At 53.8% G+C, this 18528-nt stretch overlaps 31 non-coding genes across 31 annotated transcripts; 23 read left to right on the top strand and 8 right to left on the bottom strand.

The window, feature by feature from the left end:
- Positions 1–395: 395 nt before the first annotated feature.
- On the bottom strand, positions 396–467 carry Trnag-ucc. Its single transcript has one exon. It is a non-coding gene; the product is annotated as a tRNA-Gly (tRNA).
- A 342-nt stretch (positions 468–809) lies between these two features.
- Trnag-gcc lies at positions 810–880 on the top strand. Its single transcript has one exon. It is a non-coding gene; the product is annotated as a tRNA-Gly (tRNA).
- A 381-nt stretch (positions 881–1261) lies between these two features.
- On the top strand, positions 1262–1334 carry Trnam-cau. The gene has a single exon. It is a non-coding gene; the product is annotated as a tRNA-Met (tRNA).
- A 766-nt stretch (positions 1335–2100) lies between these two features.
- On the top strand, positions 2101–2174 carry Trnai-aau. Its single transcript has one exon. It is a non-coding gene; the product is annotated as a tRNA-Ile (tRNA).
- Positions 2175–2767: 593 nt separating this feature from the next.
- Trnag-ucc lies at positions 2768–2839 on the bottom strand. Its single transcript has one exon. It is a non-coding gene; the product is annotated as a tRNA-Gly (tRNA).
- A 342-nt stretch (positions 2840–3181) lies between these two features.
- Trnag-gcc lies at positions 3182–3252 on the top strand. The gene has a single exon. It is a non-coding gene; the product is annotated as a tRNA-Gly (tRNA).
- Positions 3253–3633: 381 nt separating this feature from the next.
- Trnam-cau lies at positions 3634–3706 on the top strand. The gene has a single exon. It is a non-coding gene; the product is annotated as a tRNA-Met (tRNA).
- Positions 3707–4465: 759 nt separating this feature from the next.
- On the top strand, positions 4466–4539 carry Trnai-aau. The gene has a single exon. It is a non-coding gene; the product is annotated as a tRNA-Ile (tRNA).
- Positions 4540–5132: 593 nt separating this feature from the next.
- Trnag-ucc lies at positions 5133–5204 on the bottom strand. The gene has a single exon. It is a non-coding gene; the product is annotated as a tRNA-Gly (tRNA).
- Positions 5205–5546: 342 nt separating this feature from the next.
- Positions 5547–5617, top strand: Trnag-gcc. The gene has a single exon. It is a non-coding gene; the product is annotated as a tRNA-Gly (tRNA).
- Positions 5618–5998: 381 nt separating this feature from the next.
- On the top strand, positions 5999–6071 carry Trnam-cau. Its single transcript has one exon. It is a non-coding gene; the product is annotated as a tRNA-Met (tRNA).
- A 760-nt stretch (positions 6072–6831) lies between these two features.
- Positions 6832–6905, top strand: Trnai-aau. Its single transcript has one exon. It is a non-coding gene; the product is annotated as a tRNA-Ile (tRNA).
- Positions 6906–7498: 593 nt separating this feature from the next.
- Trnag-ucc lies at positions 7499–7570 on the bottom strand. The gene has a single exon. It is a non-coding gene; the product is annotated as a tRNA-Gly (tRNA).
- A 342-nt stretch (positions 7571–7912) lies between these two features.
- On the top strand, positions 7913–7983 carry Trnag-gcc. The gene has a single exon. It is a non-coding gene; the product is annotated as a tRNA-Gly (tRNA).
- Positions 7984–8364: 381 nt separating this feature from the next.
- On the top strand, positions 8365–8437 carry Trnam-cau. The gene has a single exon. It is a non-coding gene; the product is annotated as a tRNA-Met (tRNA).
- A 760-nt stretch (positions 8438–9197) lies between these two features.
- Trnai-aau lies at positions 9198–9271 on the top strand. The gene has a single exon. It is a non-coding gene; the product is annotated as a tRNA-Ile (tRNA).
- Positions 9272–9864: 593 nt separating this feature from the next.
- Trnag-ucc lies at positions 9865–9936 on the bottom strand. The gene has a single exon. It is a non-coding gene; the product is annotated as a tRNA-Gly (tRNA).
- A 342-nt stretch (positions 9937–10278) lies between these two features.
- On the top strand, positions 10279–10349 carry Trnag-gcc. Its single transcript has one exon. It is a non-coding gene; the product is annotated as a tRNA-Gly (tRNA).
- Positions 10350–10730: 381 nt separating this feature from the next.
- Trnam-cau lies at positions 10731–10803 on the top strand. Its single transcript has one exon. It is a non-coding gene; the product is annotated as a tRNA-Met (tRNA).
- A 758-nt stretch (positions 10804–11561) lies between these two features.
- Positions 11562–11635, top strand: Trnai-aau. Its single transcript has one exon. It is a non-coding gene; the product is annotated as a tRNA-Ile (tRNA).
- A 593-nt stretch (positions 11636–12228) lies between these two features.
- Trnag-ucc lies at positions 12229–12300 on the bottom strand. Its single transcript has one exon. It is a non-coding gene; the product is annotated as a tRNA-Gly (tRNA).
- A 342-nt stretch (positions 12301–12642) lies between these two features.
- On the top strand, positions 12643–12713 carry Trnag-gcc. The gene has a single exon. It is a non-coding gene; the product is annotated as a tRNA-Gly (tRNA).
- Positions 12714–13094: 381 nt separating this feature from the next.
- On the top strand, positions 13095–13167 carry Trnam-cau. The gene has a single exon. It is a non-coding gene; the product is annotated as a tRNA-Met (tRNA).
- A 760-nt stretch (positions 13168–13927) lies between these two features.
- Trnai-aau lies at positions 13928–14001 on the top strand. The gene has a single exon. It is a non-coding gene; the product is annotated as a tRNA-Ile (tRNA).
- Positions 14002–14594: 593 nt separating this feature from the next.
- Positions 14595–14666, bottom strand: Trnag-ucc. Its single transcript has one exon. It is a non-coding gene; the product is annotated as a tRNA-Gly (tRNA).
- A 342-nt stretch (positions 14667–15008) lies between these two features.
- On the top strand, positions 15009–15079 carry Trnag-gcc. The gene has a single exon. It is a non-coding gene; the product is annotated as a tRNA-Gly (tRNA).
- A 381-nt stretch (positions 15080–15460) lies between these two features.
- On the top strand, positions 15461–15533 carry Trnam-cau. The gene has a single exon. It is a non-coding gene; the product is annotated as a tRNA-Met (tRNA).
- A 762-nt stretch (positions 15534–16295) lies between these two features.
- Trnai-aau lies at positions 16296–16369 on the top strand. Its single transcript has one exon. It is a non-coding gene; the product is annotated as a tRNA-Ile (tRNA).
- A 593-nt stretch (positions 16370–16962) lies between these two features.
- Trnag-ucc lies at positions 16963–17034 on the bottom strand. The gene has a single exon. It is a non-coding gene; the product is annotated as a tRNA-Gly (tRNA).
- A 342-nt stretch (positions 17035–17376) lies between these two features.
- On the top strand, positions 17377–17447 carry Trnag-gcc. The gene has a single exon. It is a non-coding gene; the product is annotated as a tRNA-Gly (tRNA).
- A 381-nt stretch (positions 17448–17828) lies between these two features.
- On the top strand, positions 17829–17901 carry Trnam-cau. The gene has a single exon. It is a non-coding gene; the product is annotated as a tRNA-Met (tRNA).
- Positions 17902–18528: the final 627 nt, after the last annotated feature.

Raw genomic sequence — 18528 nt, 5'->3', positions numbered from 1 at the left:
GTCCGATTGCCGATGCGTAACAACTTTGGCCCTTGTCAGTACTTGGGCGGGTGAGCGCATGGGAACACAGGGCACTATTTGCACTTTTACTTCCTATTTTTGTTTCTCCTTTGTTTTCGGAGCTACAGCCCGATTCGGTCAGGGAGACGCCACCGTGAAATGAAGGGGACGTGCTGTGTGTCCATCGCCTCGCCTCTCCTTAGCTCTCTCAGTCGTTTCTCGTGCTTGTCGTTTTGATAAAGGCCGATTTGAGAGCGTCAGCTCTCGCGTCAGCTGAGCAAAGTCGAGACAAGTCGAGACACACTAAGGGCTGGTATGCAGCGAGTAAGAGGGCGAAAAAACAATAATTTAAGAGCGCGTGGCAAAAGTACTCATACGCGAAATTAAAAGCCTGCTGCGGTGGCCGGGAATCGAACCCGGATCAACTGCTTGGAAGGCAACTATGCTGACCATTACACCACCACCGCACAAGCGAGCGCAGCGCGTCCGCGCTGTATCGGCTTCCCGCCAGTCGGCAGCGGCCGAAGGTGATCGTACCTGGCAGGCGCATTTCGAGGCAGGCTAGGGGAGCACATCCAGACGCATTCGGACAGCGTATCCGCGCACATTTCGCATCCTTTGGCAAGAGTTGGGCGCCGGCGACGCAAGAGTACGCAGAGGACCGCGTTCTGGCGGCATTTTTAAGCAGTGCAGTGCAGGATTCAGCGTCTGCAGCATCTTTCCCACAGAATGCTACGGCGCTTGACGGCAGTCCCACTTTCCCTTGAGACATCTGCTCGGGAAGCAGCGTCAAGTTACCGCTGGCCCCAGCATCGGTGGTTCAGTGGTAGAATGCTCGCCTGCCACGCGGGCGGCCCGGGTTCGATTCCCGGCCGATGCATCATTTTGCTTTTCCCGCGATGATGCTGCCGCGTGGCTTGAGCGCTTGAGATGCACGATCCACAAGAATGTGTAGCTGGATTTCCCTTGAGAAGGACCGAGAACGCAGCACTCGCGGGTCCCCACTAGGACGCTCGCATCATGTTCTACAGACTAGCGTCGGCCTGGCCTCACAAGTTGCCGGGTCCGGGTGCCTCCGAGGCTCTGAACTTTAACGACAAGGAGTGCTGCCTATCGTTGCAACAGCTGCAGCAGCACCGCAATCAACTGGGCCGGCAGTGCACGTGTAGCAACAGAACACGTTATCCAGGAAGTACAGTGTCTCTACGTCTAATATTGGGTACGGCATTTACCCAGTTTGCAGGACAAGCGGTGCACCCGTGCCTCGGTAGCGCAGTAGGCAGCGCGTAAGTCTCATAATCTTAAGGTCGTGAGTTCGATCCTCACCCGGGGCATTTAATTTTCTGTGACTGATGGTGGTGCTGTTGCTAGGGCGCCAACGTATTTCTTGTTTGTTATCCACAACGTTTCAACGCTTCAGCGGGAAAATGTTTACTTCCTGTTATTGCTACTTACAGCTTCCCTTTTCCTCTTCTTCCAGCAGAGCATGAAGCCAAAAGCATTGCTCTGCGACGTTTGAGGTGCGCGCCTTGCCAGTCACTATGTGCAAAGATGCTCGCAAAGAGAGAGGGGCGCCGACGCGGCACTCGACACGAAATGCGACAAGCGACCGTACGAACGGTCGAACGAAACGGCCACATCCGGTGTGGTCTAGTGGCGCCGGCACGGTAGCTCAGCGTGTTCGGTCAGAGGGTTAGCAGCCCTCTGTAATAAAAAAAACTGAGCTAATCGATCAACAACGAACTATACGGCTGTCTTACGACGTCCGCCCCGAGCAGATGCAACGAACAAAAGGAATCAAAACGAGATTTAAAAAAAAAAAAAAAAAAAAAAAAAAAAAAAAAGTGGCTAGGATACCTGGCTTTCACCCAGGAGGCCCGGGTTCGATTCCCGGTACCGGAACGGAATTTTTTCCACACGAATCGTGACAGGTTTGAGCTGTCCGAGCGGCCGTTTCCCGTCCTGCTCGCAATATAGCTACTGTTTCGTGACCGTCAGCAGAATATAGACTAGGGAAGCAGACACACGACGACCATAGAAATGGTGTATGGCTTCATGCCACCTGTTTCCAGCGTAGGGCTGAGCAACTGCATCTGCCGAGGCCCGTTAGCTCAGTTGGTTAGAGCGTCGTGCTAATAACGCGAAGGTCGTGGGTTCGATCCCCCCACGGGCCACTACTCTTTTACTACTACGAAAAGGCAGCGCCGATTTCAGCTGGCGAGTGTGATGACCAGAAGATCATCACCCTGCGTGGAAGTTGACAGAGGATCCGAACCCGACTCGTCGGGAAGCGCTACAGCATTCACTCGGCAATGGCCATAATATCTTGAATACACTGGTTCTCAACCGATAAAGAGAAAATGAAAGAAAGTGTCCGATTGCCGATGCGTAACAACTTTGGCCCTTGTCAGTACTTGGGCGGGTGAGCGCATGGGAACACAGGGCACTATTTGCACTTTTACTTCCTATTTTTGTTTCTCCTTTGTTTTCGGAGCTACAGCCCGATTCGGTCAGGGAGACGCCACCGTGAAATGAAGGGGACGTGCTGTGTGTCCATCGCCTCGCCTCTCCTTAGCTCTCTCAGTCGTTTCTCGTGCTTGTCGTTTTGATAAAGGCCGATTTGAGAGCGTCAGCTCTCGCGTCAGCTGAGCAAAGTCGAGACAAGTCGAGACACACTAAGGGCTGGTATGCAGCGAGTAAGAGGGCGAAAAAACAATAATTTAAGAGCGCGTGGCAAAAGTACTCATACGCGAAATTAAAAGCCTGCTGCGGTGGCCGGGAATCGAACCCGGATCAACTGCTTGGAAGGCAACTATGCTGACCATTACACCACCACCGCACAAGCGAGCGCAGCGCGTCCGCGCTGTATCGGCTTCCCGCCAGTCGGCAGCGGCCGAAGGTGATCGTACCTGGCAGGCGCATTTCGAGGCAGGCTAGGGGAGCACATCCAGACGCATTCGGACAGCGTATCCGCGCACATTTCGCATCCTTTGGCAAGAGTTGGGCGCCGGCGACGCAAGAGTACGCAGAGGACCGCGTTCTGGCGGCATTTTTAAGCAGTGCAGTGCAGGATTCAGCGTCTGCAGCATCTTTCCCACAGAATGCTACGGCGCTTGACGGCAGTCCCACTTTCCCTTGAGACATCTGCTCGGGAAGCAGCGTCAAGTTACCGCTGGCCCCAGCATCGGTGGTTCAGTGGTAGAATGCTCGCCTGCCACGCGGGCGGCCCGGGTTCGATTCCCGGCCGATGCATCATTTTGCTTTTCCCGCGATGATGCTGCCGCGTGGCTTGAGCGCTTGAGATGCACGATCCACAAGAATGTGTAGCTGGATTTCCCTTGAGAAGGACCGAGAACGCAGCACTCGCGGGTCCCCACTAGGACGCTCGCATCATGTTCTACAGACTAGCGTCGGCCTGGCCTCACAAGTTGCCGGGTCCGGGTGCCTCCGAGGCTCTGAACTTTAACGACAAGGAGTGCTGCCTATCGTTGCAACAGCTGCAGCAGCACCGCAATCAACTGGGCCGGCAGTGCACGTGTAGCAACAGAACACGTTATCCAGGAAGTACAGTGTCTCTACGTCTAATATTGGGTACGGCATTTACCCAGTTTGCAGGACAAGCGGTGCACCCGTGCCTCGGTAGCGCAGTAGGCAGCGCGTAAGTCTCATAATCTTAAGGTCGTGAGTTCGATCCTCACCCGGGGCATTTAATTTTCTGTGACTGATGGTGGTGCTGTTGCTAGGGCGCCAACGTATTTCTTGTTTGTTATCCACAACGTTTCAACGCTTCAGCGGGAAAATGTTTACTTCCTGTTATTGCTACTTACAGCTTCCCTTTTCCTCTTCTTCCAGCAGAGCATGAAGCCAAAAGCATTGCTCTGCGACGTTTGAGGTGCGCGCCTTGCCAGTCACTATGTGCAAAGATGCTCGCAAAGAGAGAGGGGCGCCGACGCGGCACTCGACACGAAATGCGACAAGCGACCGTACGAACGGTCGAACGAAACGGCCACATCCGGTGTGGTCTAGTGGCGCCGGCACGGTAGCTCAGCGTGTTCGGTCAGAGGGTTAGCAGCCCTCTGTAATAAAAAAAACTGAGCTAATCGATCAACAACGAACTATACGGCTGTCTTACGACGTCCGCCCCGAGCAGATGCAACGAACAAAAGGAATCAAAACGAGATTTAAAAAAAAAAAAAAAAAAAAAAAAAAGTGGCTAGGATACCTGGCTTTCACCCAGGAGGCCCGGGTTCGATTCCCGGTACCGGAACGGAATTTTTTCCACACGAATCGTGACAGGTTTGAGCTGTCCGAGCGGCCGTTTCCCGTCCTGCTCGCAATATAGCTACTGTTTCGTGACCGTCAGCAGAATATAGACTAGGGAAGCAGACACACGACGACCATAGAAATGGTGTATGGCTTCATGCCACCTGTTTCCAGCGTAGGGCTGAGCAACTGCATCTGCCGAGGCCCGTTAGCTCAGTTGGTTAGAGCGTCGTGCTAATAACGCGAAGGTCGTGGGTTCGATCCCCCCACGGGCCACTACTCTTTTACTACTACGAAAAGGCAGCGCCGATTTCAGCTGGCGAGTGTGATGACCAGAAGATCATCACCCTGCGTGGAAGTTGACAGAGGATCCGAACCCGACTCGTCGGGAAGCGCTACAGCATTCACTCGGCAATGGCCATAATATCTTGAATACACTGGTTCTCAACCGATAAAGAGAAAATGAAAGAAAGTGTCCGATTGCCGATGCGTAACAACTTTGGCCCTTGTCAGTACTTGGGCGGGTGAGCGCATGGGAACACAGGGCACTATTTGCACTTTTACTTCCTATTTTTGTTTCTCCTTTGTTTTCGGAGCAACAGCCCGATTCGGTCAGGGAGACGCCACCGTGAAATGAAGGGGACGTGCTGTGTGTCCATCGCCTCGCCTCTCCTTAGCTCTCTCAGTCGTTTCTCGTGCTTGTCGTTTTGATAAAGGCCGATTTGAGAGCGTCAGCTCTCGCGTCAGCTGAGCAAAGTCGAGACAAGTCGAGACACACTAAGGGCTGGTATGCAGCGAGTAAGAGGGCGAAAAAACAATAATTTAAGAGCGCGTGGCAAAAGTACTCATACGCGAAATTAAAAGCCTGCTGCGGTGGCCGGGAATCGAACCCGGATCAACTGCTTGGAAGGCAACTATGCTGACCATTACACCACCACCGCACAAGCGAGCGCGGCGCGTCCGCGCTGTATCGGCTTCCCGCCAGTCGGCAGCGGCCGAAGGCGATCGTACCTGGCAGGCGCATTTCGAGGCAGGCTAGGGGAGCACATCCAGACGCATTCGGACAGCGTATCCGCGCACATTTCGCATCCTTTGGCAAGAGTTGGGCGCCGGCGACGCAAGAGTACGCAGAGGACCGCGTTCTGGCGGCATTTTTAAGCAGTGCAGTGCAGGATTCAGCGTCTGCAGCATCTTTCCCACAGAATGCTACGGCGCTTGACGGCAGTCCCACTTTCCCTTGAGACATCTGCTCGGGAAGCAGCGTCAAGTTACCGCTGGCCCCAGCATCGGTGGTTCAGTGGTAGAATGCTCGCCTGCCACGCGGGCGGCCCGGGTTCGATTCCCGGCCGATGCATCATTTTGCTTTTCCCGCGATGATGCTGCCGCGTGGCTTGAGCGCTTGAGATGCACGATCCACAAGAATGTGTAGCTGGATTTCCCTTGAGAAGGACCGAGAACGCAGCACTCGCGGGTCCCCACTAGGACGCTCGCATCATGTTCTACAGACTAGCGTCGGCCTGGCCTCACAAGTTGCCGGGTCCGGGTGCCTCCGAGGCTCTGAACTTTAACGACAAGGAGTGCTGCCTATCGTTGCAACAGCTGCAGCAGCACCGCAATCAACTGGGCCGGCAGTGCACGTGTAGCAACAGAACACGTTATCCAGGAAGTACAGTGTCTCTACGTCTAATATTGGGTACGGCATTTACCCAGTTTGCAGGACAAGCGGTGCACCCGTGCCTCGGTAGCGCAGTAGGCAGCGCGTAAGTCTCATAATCTTAAGGTCGTGAGTTCGATCCTCACCCGGGGCATTTAATTTTCTGTGACTGATGGTGGTGCTGTTGCTAGGGCGCCAACGTATTTCTTGTTTGTTATCCACAACGTTTCAACGCTTCAGCGGGAAAATGTTTACTTCCTGTTATTGCTACTTACAGCTTCCCTTTTCCTCTTCTTCCAGCAGAGCATGAAGCCAAAAGCATTGCTCTGCGACGTTTGAGGTGCGCGCCTTGCCAGTCACTATGTGCAAAGATGCTCGCAAAGAGAGAGGGGCGCCGACGCGGCACTCGACACGAAATGCGACAAGCGACCGTACGAACGGTCGAACGAAACGGCCACATCCGGTGTGGTCTAGTGGCGCCGGCACGGTAGCTCAGCGTGTTCGGTCAGAGGGTTAGCAGCCCTCTGTAATAAAAAAAACTGAGCTAATCGATCAACAACGAACTATACGGCTGTCTTACGACGTCCGCCCCGAGCAGATGCAACGAACAAAAGGAATCAAAACGAGATTTAAAAAAAAAAAAAAAAAAAAAAAAAAAGTGGCTAGGATACCCGGCTTTCACCCAGGAGGCCCGGGTTCGATTCCCGGTACCGGAACGGAATTTTTTCCACACGAATCGTGACAGGTTTGAGCTGTCCGAGCGGCCGTTTCCCGTCCTGCTCGCAATATAGCTACTGTTTCGTGACCGTCAGCAGAATATAGACTAGGGAAGCAGACACACGACGACCATAGAAATGGTGTATGGCTTCATGCCACCTGTTTCCAGCGTAGGGCTGAGCAACTGCATCTGCCGAGGCCCGTTAGCTCAGTTGGTTAGAGCGTCGTGCTAATAACGCGAAGGTCGTGGGTTCGATCCCCCCACGGGCCACTACTCTTTTACTACTACGAAAAGGCAGCGCCGATTTCAGCTGGCGAGTGTGATGACCAGAAGATCATCACCCTGCGTGGAAGTTGACAGAGGATCCGAACCCGACTCGTCGGGAAGCGCTACAGCATTCACTCGGCAATGGCCATAATATCTTGAATACACTGGTTCTCAACCGATAAAGAGAAAATGAAAGAAAGTGTCCGATTGCCGATGCGTAACAACTTTGGCCCTTGTCAGTACTTGGGCGGGTGAGCGCATGGGAACACAGGGCACTATTTGCACTTTTACTTCCTATTTTTGTTTCTCCTTTGTTTTCGGAGCTACAGCCCGATTCGGTCAGGGAGACGCCACCGTGAAATGAAGGGGACGTGCTGTGTGTCCATCGCCTCGCCTCTCCTTAGCTCTCTCAGTCGTTTCTCGTGCTTGTCGTTTTGATAAAGGCCGATTTGAGAGCGTCAGCTCTCGCGTCAGCTGAGCAAAGTCGAGACAAGTCGAGACACACTAAGGGCTGGTATGCAGCGAGTAAGAGGGCGAAAAAACAATAATTTAAGAGCGCGTGGCAAAAGTACTCATACGCGAAATTAAAAGCCTGCTGCGGTGGCCGGGAATCGAACCCGGATCAACTGCTTGGAAGGCAACTATGCTGACCATTACACCACCACCGCACAATCGAGCGCGGCGCGTCCGCGCTGTATCGGCTTCCCGCCAGTCGGCAGCGGCCGAAGGCGATCGTACCTGGCAGGCGCATTTCGAGGCAGGCTAGGGGAGCACATCCAGACGCATTCGGACAGCGTATCCGCGCACATTTCGCATCCTTTGGCAAGAGTTGGGCGCCGGCGACGCAAGAGTACGCAGAGGACCGCGTTCTGGCGGCATTTTTAAGCAGTGCAGTGCAGGATTCAGCGTCTGCAGCATCTTTCCCACAGAATGCTACGGCGCTTGACGGCAGTCCCACTTTCCCTTGAGACATCTGCTCGGGAAGCAGCGTCAAGTTACCGCTGGCCCCAGCATCGGTGGTTCAGTGGTAGAATGCTCGCCTGCCACGCGGGCGGCCCGGGTTCGATTCCCGGCCGATGCATCATTTTGCTTTTCCCGCGATGATGCTGCCGCGTGGCTTGAGCGCTTGAGATGCACGATCCACAAGAATGTGTAGCTGGATTTCCCTTGAGAAGGACCGAGAACGCAGCACTCGCGGGTCCCCACTAGGACGCTCGCATCATGTTCTACAGACTAGCGTCGGCCTGGCCTCACAAGTTGCCGGGTCCGGGTGCCTCCGAGGCTCTGAACTTTAACGACAAGGAGTGCTGCCTATCGTTGCAACAGCTGCAGCAGCACCGCAATCAACTGGGCCGGCAGTGCACGTGTAGCAACAGAACACGTTATCCAGGAAGTACAGTGTCTCTACGTCTAATATTGGGTACGGCATTTACCCAGTTTGCAGGACAAGCGGTGCACCCGTGCCTCGGTAGCGCAGTAGGCAGCGCGTAAGTCTCATAATCTTAAGGTCGTGAGTTCGATCCTCACCCGGGGCATTTAATTTTCTGTGACTGATGGTGGTGCTGTTGCTAGGGCGCCAACGTATTTCTTGTTTGTTATCCACAACGTTTCAACGCTTCAGCGGGAAAATGTTTACTTCCTGTTATTGCTACTTACAGCTTCCCTTTTCCTCTTCTTCCAGCAGAGCATGAAGCCAAAAGCATTGCTCTGCGACGTTTGAGGTGCGCGCCTTGCCAGTCACTATGTGCAAAGATGCTCGCAAAGAGAGAGGGGCGCCGACGCGGCACTCGACACGAAATGCGACAAGCGACCGTACGAACGGTCGAACGAAACGGCCACATCCGGTGTGGTCTAGTGGCGCCGGCACGGTAGCTCAGCGTGTTCGGTCAGAGGGTTAGCAGCCCTCTGTAATAAAAAAAACTGAGCTAATCGATCAACAACGAACTATACGGCTGTCTTACGACGTCCGCCCCGAGCAGATGCAACGAACAAAAGGAATCAAAACGAGATTTAAAAAAAAAAAAAAAAAAAAAAAAAAAGTGGCTAGGATACCTGGCTTTCACCCAGGAGGCCCGGGTTCGATTCCCGGTACCGGAACGGAATTTTTTCCACACGAATCGTGACAGGTTTGAGCTGTCCGAGCGGCCGTTTCCCGTCCTGCTCGCAATATAGCTACTGTTTCGTGACCGTCAGCAGAATATAGACTAGGGAAGCAGACACACGACGACCATAGAAATGGTGTATGGCTTCATGCCACCTGTTTCCAGCGTAGGGCTGAGCAACTGCATCTGCCGAGGCCCGTTAGCTCAGTTGGTTAGAGCGTCGTGCTAATAACGCGAAGGTCGTGGGTTCGATCCCCCCACGGGCCACTACTCTTTTACTACCACGAAAAGGCAGCGCCGATTTCAGCTGGCGAGTGTGATGACCAGAAGATCATCACCCTGCGTGGAAGTTGACAGAGGATCCGAACCCGACTCGTCGGGAAGCGCTACAGCATTCACTCGGCAATGGCCATAATATCTTGAATACACTGGTTCTCAACCGATAAAGAGAAAATGAAAGAAAGTGTCCGATTGCCGATGCGTAACAACTTTGGCCCTTGTCAGTACTTGGGCGGGTGAGCGCATGGGAACACAGGGCACTATTTGCACTTTTACTTCCTATTTTTGTTTCTCCTTTGTTTTCGGAGCTACAGCCCGATTCGGTCAGGGAGACGCCACCGTGAAATGAAGGGGACGTGCTGTGTGTCCATCGCCTCGCCTCTCCTTAGCTCTCTCAGTCGTTTCTCGTGCTTGTCGTTTTGATAAAGGCCGATTTGAGAGCGTCAGCTCTCGCGTCAGCTGAGCAAAGTCGAGACAAGTCGAGACACACTAAGGGCTGGTATGCAGCGAGTAAGAGGGCGAAAAAACAATAATTTAAGAGCGCGTGGCAAAAGTACTCATACGCGAAATTAAAAGCCTGCTGCGGTGGCCGGGAATCGAACCCGGATCAACTGCTTGGAAGGCAACTATGCTGACCATTACACCACCACCGCACAAGCGAGCGCAGCGCGTCCGCGCTGTATCGGCTTCCCGCCAGTCGGCAGCGGCCGAAGGTGATCGTACCTGGCAGGCGCATTTCGAGGCAGGCTAGGGGAGCACATCCAGACGCATTCGGACAGCGTATCCGCGCACATTTCGCATCCTTTGGCAAGAGTTGGGCGCCGGCGACGCAAGAGTACGCAGAGGACCGCGTTCTGGCGGCATTTTTAAGCAGTGCAGTGCAGGATTCAGCGTCTGCAGCATCTTTCCCACAGAATGCTACGGCGCTTGACGGCAGTCCCACTTTCCCTTGAGACATCTGCTCGGGAAGCAGCGTCAAGTTACCGCTGGCCCCAGCATCGGTGGTTCAGTGGTAGAATGCTCGCCTGCCACGCGGGCGGCCCGGGTTCGATTCCCGGCCGATGCATCATTTTGCTTTTCCCGCGATGATGCTGCCGCGTGGCTTGAGCGCTTGAGATGCACGATCCACAAGAATGTGTAGCTGGATTTCCCTTGAGAAGGACCGAGAACGCAGCACTCGCGGGTCCCCACTAGGACGCTCGCATCATGTTCTACAGACTAGCGTCGGCCTGGCCTCACAAGTTGCCGGGTCCGGGTGCCTCCGAGGCTCTGAACTTTAACGACAAGGAGTGCTGCCTATCGTTGCAACAGCTGCAGCAGCACCGCAATCAACTGGGCCGGCAGTGCACGTGTAGCAACAGAACACGTTATCCAGGAAGTACAGTGTCTCTACGTCTAATATTGGGTACGGCATTTACCCAGTTTGCAGGACAAGCGGTGCACCCGTGCCTCGGTAGCGCAGTAGGCAGCGCGTAAGTCTCATAATCTTAAGGTCGTGAGTTCGATCCTCACCCGGGGCATTTAATTTTCTGTGACTGATGGTGGTGCTGTTGCTAGGGCGCCAACGTATTTCTTGTTTGTTATCCACAACGTTTCAACGCTTCAGCGGGAAAATGTTTACTTCCTGTTATTGCTACTTACAGCTTCCCTTTTCCTCTTCTTCCAGCAGAGCATGAAGCCAAAAGCATTGCTCTGCGACGTTTGAGGTGCGCGCCTTGCCAGTCACTATGTGCAAAGATGCTCGCAAAGAGAGAGGGGCGCCGACGCGGCACTCGACACGAAATGCGACAAGCGACCGTACGAACGGTCGAACGAAACGGCCACATCCGGTGTGGTCTAGTGGCGCCGGCACGGTAGCTCAGCGTGTTCGGTCAGAGGGTTAGCAGCCCTCTGTAATAAAAAAAACTGAGCTAATCGATCAACAACGAACTATACGGCTGTCTTACGACGTCCGCCCCGAGCAGATGCAACGAACAAAAGGAATCAAAACGAGATTTAAAAAAAAAAAAAAAAAAAAAAAAAGTGGCTAGGATACCTGGCTTTCACCCAGGAGGCCCGGGTTCGATTCCCGGTACCGGAACGGAATTTTTTCCACACGAATCGTGACAGGTTTGAGCTGTCCGAGCGGCCGTTTCCCGTCCTGCTCGCAATATAGCTACTGTTTCGTGACCGTCAGCAGAATATAGACTAGGGAAGCAGACACACGACGACCATAGAAATGGTGTATGGCTTCATGCCACCTGTTTCCAGCGTAGGGCTGAGCAACTGCATCTGCCGAGGCCCGTTAGCTCAGTTGGTTAGAGCGTCGTGCTAATAACGCGAAGGTCGTGGGTTCGATCCCCCCACGGGCCACTACTCTTTTACTACTACGAAAAGGCAGCGCCGATTTCAGCTGGCGAGTGTGATGACCAGAAGATCATCACCCTGCGTGGAAGTTGACAGAGGATCCGAACCCGACTCGTCGGGAAGCGCTACAGCATTCACTCGGCAATGGCCATAATATCTTGAATACACTGGTTCTCAACCGATAAAGAGAAAATGAAAGAAAGTGTCCGATTGCCGATGCGTAACAACTTTGGCCCTTGTCAGTACTTGGGCGGGTGAGCGCATGGGAACACAGGGCACTATTTGCACTTTTACTTCCTATTTTTGTTTCTCCTTTGTTTTCGGAGCAACAGCCCGATTCGGTCAGGGAGACGCCACCGTGAAATGAAGGGGACGTGCTGTGTGTCCATCGCCTCGCCTCTCCTTAGCTCTCTCAGTCGTTTCTCGTGCTTGTCGTTTTGATAAAGGCCGATTTGAGAGCGTCAGCTCTCGCGTCAGCTGAGCAAAGTCGAGACAAGTCGAGACACACTAAGGGCTGGTATGCAGCGAGTAAGAGGGCGAAAAAACAATAATTTAAGAGCGCGTGGCAAAAGTACTCATACGCGAAATTAAAAGCCTGCTGCGGTGGCCGGGAATCGAACCCGGATCAACTGCTTGGAAGGCAACTATGCTGACCATTACACCACCACCGCACAAGCGAGCGCGGCGCGTCCGCGCTGTATCGGCTTCCCGCCAGTCGGCAGCGGCCGAAGGCGATCGTACCTGGCAGGCGCATTTCGAGGCAGGCTAGGGGAGCACATCCAGACGCATTCGGACAGCGTATCCGCGCACATTTCGCATCCTTTGGCAAGAGTTGGGCGCCGGCGACGCAAGAGTACGCAGAGGACCGCGTTCTGGCGGCATTTTTAAGCAGTGCAGTGCAGGATTCAGCGTCTGCAGCATCTTTCCCACAGAATGCTACGGCGCTTGACGGCAGTCCCACTTTCCCTTGAGACATCTGCTCGGGAAGCAGCGTCAAGTTACCGCTGGCCCCAGCATCGGTGGTTCAGTGGTAGAATGCTCGCCTGCCACGCGGGCGGCCCGGGTTCGATTCCCGGCCGATGCATCATTTTGCTTTTCCCGCGATGATGCTGCCGCGTGGCTTGAGCGCTTGAGATGCACGATCCACAAGAATGTGTAGCTGGATTTCCCTTGAGAAGGACCGAGAACGCAGCACTCGCGGGTCCCCACTAGGACGCTCGCATCATGTTCTACAGACTAGCGTCGGCCTGGCCTCACAAGTTGCCGGGTCCGGGTGCCTCCGAGGCTCTGAACTTTAACGACAAGGAGTGCTGCCTATCGTTGCAACAGCTGCAGCAGCACCGCAATCAACTGGGCCGGCAGTGCACGTGTAGCAACAGAACACGTTATCCAGGAAGTACAGTGTCTCTACGTCTAATATTGGGTACGGCATTTACCCAGTTTGCAGGACAAGCGGTGCACCCGTGCCTCGGTAGCGCAGTAGGCAGCGCGTAAGTCTCATAATCTTAAGGTCGTGAGTTCGATCCTCACCCGGGGCATTTAATTTTCTGTGACTGATGGTGGTGCTGTTGCTAGGGCGCCAACGTATTTCTTGTTTGTTATCCACAACGTTTCAACGCTTCAGCGGGAAAATGTTTACTTCCTGTTATTGCTACTTACAGCTTCCCTTTTCCTCTTCTTCCAGCAGAGCATGAAGCCAAAAGCATTGCTCTGCGACGTTTGAGGTGCGCGCCTTGCCAGTCACTATGTGCAAAGATGCTCGCAAAGAGAGAGGGGCGCCGACGCGGCACTCGACACGAAATGCGACAAGCGACCGTACGAACGGTCGAACGAAACGGCCACATCCGGTGTGGTCTAGTGGCGCCGGCACGGTAGCTCAGCGTGTTCGGTCAGAGGGTTAGCAGCCCTCTGTAATAAAAAAAACTGAGCTAATCGATCAACAACGAACTATACGGCTGTCTTACGACGTCCGCCCCGAGCAGATGCAACGAACAAAAGGAATCAAAACGAGATTTAAAAAAAAAAAAAAAAAAAAAAAAAAAGTGGCTAGGATACCTGGCTTTCACCCAGGAGGCCCGGGTTCGATTCCCGGTACCGGAACGGAATTTTTTCCACACGAATCGTGACAGGTTTGAGCTGTCCGAGCGGCCGTTTCCCGTCCTGCTCGCAATATAGCTACTGTTTCGTGACCGTCAGCAGAATATAGACTAGGGAAGCAGACACACGACGACCATAGAAATGGTGTATGGCTTCATGCCACCTGTTTCCAGCGTAGGGCTGAGCAACTGCATCTGCCGAGGCCCGTTAGCTCAGTTGGTTAGAGCGTCGTGCTAATAACGCGAAGGTCGTGGGTTCGATCCCCCCACGGGCCACTACTCTTTTACTACTACGAAAAGGCAGCGCCGATTTCAGCTGGCGAGTGTGATGACCAGAAGATCATCACCCTGCGTGGAAGTTGACAGAGGATCCGAACCCGACTCGTCGGGAAGCGCTACAGCATTCACTCGGCAATGGCCATAATATCTTGAATACACTGGTTCTCAACCGATAAAGAGAAAATGAAAGAAAGTGTCCGATTGCCGATGCGTAACAACTTTGGCCCTTGTCAGTACTTGGGCGGGTGAGCGCATGGGAACACAGGGCACTATTTGCACTTTTACTTCCTATTTTTGTTTCTCCTTTGTTTTCGGAGCTACAGCCCGATTCGGTCAGGGAGACGCCACCGTGAAATGAAGGGGACGTGCTGTGTGTCCATCGCCTCGCCTCTCCTTAGCTCTCTCAGTCGTTTCTCGTGCTTGTCGTTTTGATAAAGGCCGATTTGAGAGCGTCAGCTCTCGCGTCAGCTGAGCAAAGTCGAGACAAGTCGAGACACACTAAGGGCTGGTATGCAGCGAGTAAGAGGGCGAAAAAACAATAATTTAAGAGCGCGTGGCAAAAGTACTCATACGCGAAATTAAAAGCCTGCTGCGGTGGCCGGGAATCGAACCCGGATCAACTGCTTGGAAGGCAACTATGCTGACCATTACACCACCACCGCACAAGCGAGCGCAGCGCGTCCGCGCTGTATCGGCTTCCCGCCAGTCGGCAGCGGCCGAAGGTGATCGTACCTGGCAGGCGCATTTCGAGGCAGGCTAGGGGAGCACATCCAGACGCATTCGGACAGCGTATCCGCGCACATTTCGCATCCTTTGGCAAGAGTTGGGCGCCGGCGACGCAAGAGTACGCAGAGGACCGCGTTCTGGCGGCATTTTTAAGCAGTGCAGTGCAGGATTCAGCGTCTGCAGCATCTTTCCCACAGAATGCTACGGCGCTTGACGGCAGTCCCACTTTCCCTTGAGACATCTGCTCGGGAAGCAGCGTCAAGTTACCGCTGGCCCCAGCATCGGTGGTTCAGTGGTAGAATGCTCGCCTGCCACGCGGGCGGCCCGGGTTCGATTCCCGGCCGATGCATCATTTTGCTTTTCCCGCGATGATGCTGCCGCGTGGCTTGAGCGCTTGAGATGCACGATCCACAAGAATGTGTAGCTGGATTTCCCTTGAGAAGGACCGAGAACGCAGCACTCGCGGGTCCCCACTAGGACGCTCGCATCATGTTCTACAGACTAGCGTCGGCCTGGCCTCACAAGTTGCCGGGTCCGGGTGCCTCCGAGGCTCTGAACTTTAACGACAAGGAGTGCTGCCTATCGTTGCAACAGCTGCAGCAGCACCGCAATCAACTGGGCCGGCAGTGCACGTGTAGCAACAGAACACGTTATCCAGGAAGTACAGTGTCTCTACGTCTAATATTGGGTACGGCATTTACCCAGTTTGCAGGACAAGCGGTGCACCCGTGCCTCGGTAGCGCAGTAGGCAGCGCGTAAGTCTCATAATCTTAAGGTCGTGAGTTCGATCCTCACCCGGGGCATTTAATTTTCTGTGACTGATGGTGGTGCTGTTGCTAGGGCGCCAACGTATTTCTTGTTTGTTATCCACAACGTTTCAACGCTTCAGCGGGAAAATGTTTACTTCCTGTTATTGCTACTTACAGCTTCCCTTTTCCTCTTCTTCCAGCAGAGCATGAAGCCAAAAGCATTGCTCTGCGACGTTTGAGGTGCGCGCCTTGCCAGTCACTATGTGCAAAGATGCTCGCAAAGAGAGAGGGGCGCCGACGCGGCACTCGACACGAAATGCGACAAGCGACCGTACGAACGGTCGAACGAAACGGCCACATCCGGTGTGGTCTAGTGGCGCCGGCACGGTAGCTCAGCGTGTTCGGTCAGAGGGTTAGCAGCCCTCTGTAATAAAAAAAACTGAGCTAATCGATCAACAACGAACTATACGGCTGTCTTACGACGTCCGCCCCGAGCAGATGCAACGAACAAAAGGAATCAAAACGAGATTTAAAAAAAAAAAAAAAAAAAAAAAAAAAAAGTGGCTAGGATACCTGGCTTTCACCCAGGAGGCCCGGGTTCGATTCCCGGTACCGGAACGGAATTTTTTCCACACGAATCGTGACAGGTTTGAGCTGTCCGAGCGGCCGTTTCCCGTCCTGCTCGCAATATAGCTACTGTTTCGTGACCGTCAGCAGAATATAGACTAGGGAAGCAGACACACGACGACCATAGAAATGGTGTATGGCTTCATGCCACCTGTTTCCAGCGTAGGGCTGAGCAACTGCATCTGCCGAGGCCCGTTAGCTCAGTTGGTTAGAGCGTCGTGCTAATAACGCGAAGGTCGTGGGTTCGATCCCCCCACGGGCCACTACTCTTTTACTACTACGAAAAGGCAGCGCCGATTTCAGCTGGCGAGTGTGATGACCAGAAGATCATCACCCTGCGTGGAAGTTGACAGAGGATCCGAACCCGACTCGTCGGGAAGCGCTACAGCATTCACTCGGCAATGGCCATAATATCTTGAATACACTGGTTCTCAACCGATAAAGAGAAAATGAAAGAAAGTGTCCGATTGCCGATGCGTAACAACTTTGGCCCTTGTCAGTACTTGGGCGGGTGAGCGCATGGGAACACAGGGCACTATTTGCACTTTTACTTCCTATTTTTGTTTCTCCTTTGTTTTCGGAGCTACAGCCCGATTCGGTCAGGGAGACGCCACCGTGAAATGAAGGGGACGTGCTGTGTGTCCATCGCCTCGCCTCTCCTTAGCTCTCTCAGTCGTTTCTCGTGCTTGTCGTTTTGATAAAGGCCGATTTGAGAGCGTCAGCTCTCGCGTCAGCTGAGCAAAGTCGAGACAAGTCGAGACACACTAAGGGCTGGTATGCAGCGAGTAAGAGGGCGAAAAAACAATAATTTAAGAGCGCGTGGCAAAAGTACTCATACGCGAAATTAAAAGCCTGCTGCGGTGGCCGGGAATCGAACCCGGATCAACTGCTTGGAAGGCAACTATGCTGACCATTACACCACCACCGCACAAGCGAGCGCAGCGCGTCCGCGCTGTATCGGCTTCCCGCCAGTCGGCAGCGGCCGAAGGTGATCGTACCTGGCAGGCGCATTTCGAGGCAGGCTAGGGGAGCACATCCAGACGCATTCGGACAGCGTATCCGCGCACATTTCGCATCCTTTGGCAAGAGTTGGGCGCCGGCGACGCAAGAGTACGCAGAGGACCGCGTTCTGGCGGCATTTTTAAGCAGTGCAGTGCAGGATTCAGCGTCTGCAGCATCTTTCCCACAGAATGCTACGGCGCTTGACGGCAGTCCCACTTTCCCTTGAGACATCTGCTCGGGAAGCAGCGTCAAGTTACCGCTGGCCCCAGCATCGGTGGTTCAGTGGTAGAATGCTCGCCTGCCACGCGGGCGGCCCGGGTTCGATTCCCGGCCGATGCATCATTTTGCTTTTCCCGCGATGATGCTGCCGCGTGGCTTGAGCGCTTGAGATGCACGATCCACAAGAATGTGTAGCTGGATTTCCCTTGAGAAGGACCGAGAACGCAGCACTCGCGGGTCCCCACTAGGACGCTCGCATCATGTTCTACAGACTAGCGTCGGCCTGGCCTCACAAGTTGCCGGGTCCGGGTGCCTCCGAGGCTCTGAACTTTAACGACAAGGAGTGCTGCCTATCGTTGCAACAGCTGCAGCAGCACCGCAATCAACTGGGCCGGCAGTGCACGTGTAGCAACAGAACACGTTATCCAGGAAGTACAGTGTCTCTACGTCTAATATTGGGTACGGCATTTACCCAGTTTGCAGGACAAGCGGTGCACCCGTGCCTCGGTAGCGCAGTAGGCAGCGCGTAAGTCTCATAATCTTAAGGTCGTGAGTTCGATCCTCACCCGGGGCATTTAATTTTCTGTGACTGATGGTGGTGCTGTTGCTAGGGCGCCAACGTATTTCTTGTTTGTTATCCACAACGTTTCAACGCTTCAGCGGGAAAATGTTTACTTCCTGTTATTGCTACTTACAGCTTCCCTTTTCCTCTTCTTCCAGCAGAGCATGAAGCCAAAAGCATTGCTCTGCGACGTTTGAGGTGCGCGCCTTGCCAGTCACTATGTGCAAAGATGCTCGCAAAGAGAGAGGGGCGCCGACGCGGCACTCGACACGAAATGCGACAAGCGACCGTACGAACGGTCGAACGAAACGGCCACATCCGGTGTGGTCTAGTGGCGCCGGCACGGTAGCTCAGCGTGTTCGGTCAGAGGGTTAGCAGCCCTCTGTAATAAAAAAAACTGAGCTAATCGATCAACAACGAACTATACGGCTGTCTTACGACGTCCGCCCCGAGCAGATGCAACGAACAAAAGGAATCAAAACGAGATTTAAAAAAAAAAAAAAAAAAAAAAAAAAAAAAAAGTGGCTAGGATACCTGGCTTTCACCCAGGAGGCCCGGGTTCGATTCCCGGTACCGGAACGGAATTTTTTCCACACGAATCGTGACAGGTTTGAGCTGTCCGAGCGGCCGTTTCCCGTC

Source organism: Schistocerca americana, unplaced genomic scaffold, assembly GCF_021461395.2.
Source record: "Schistocerca americana isolate TAMUIC-IGC-003095 unplaced genomic scaffold, iqSchAmer2.1 HiC_scaffold_637, whole genome shotgun sequence".
Lineage (NCBI taxonomy): Eukaryota > Metazoa > Arthropoda > Insecta > Orthoptera > Acrididae > Schistocerca > Schistocerca americana.
Note: the sequence above shows the minus strand (reverse complement) of the source record. Positions and strands in the feature narration are given on the sequence as shown.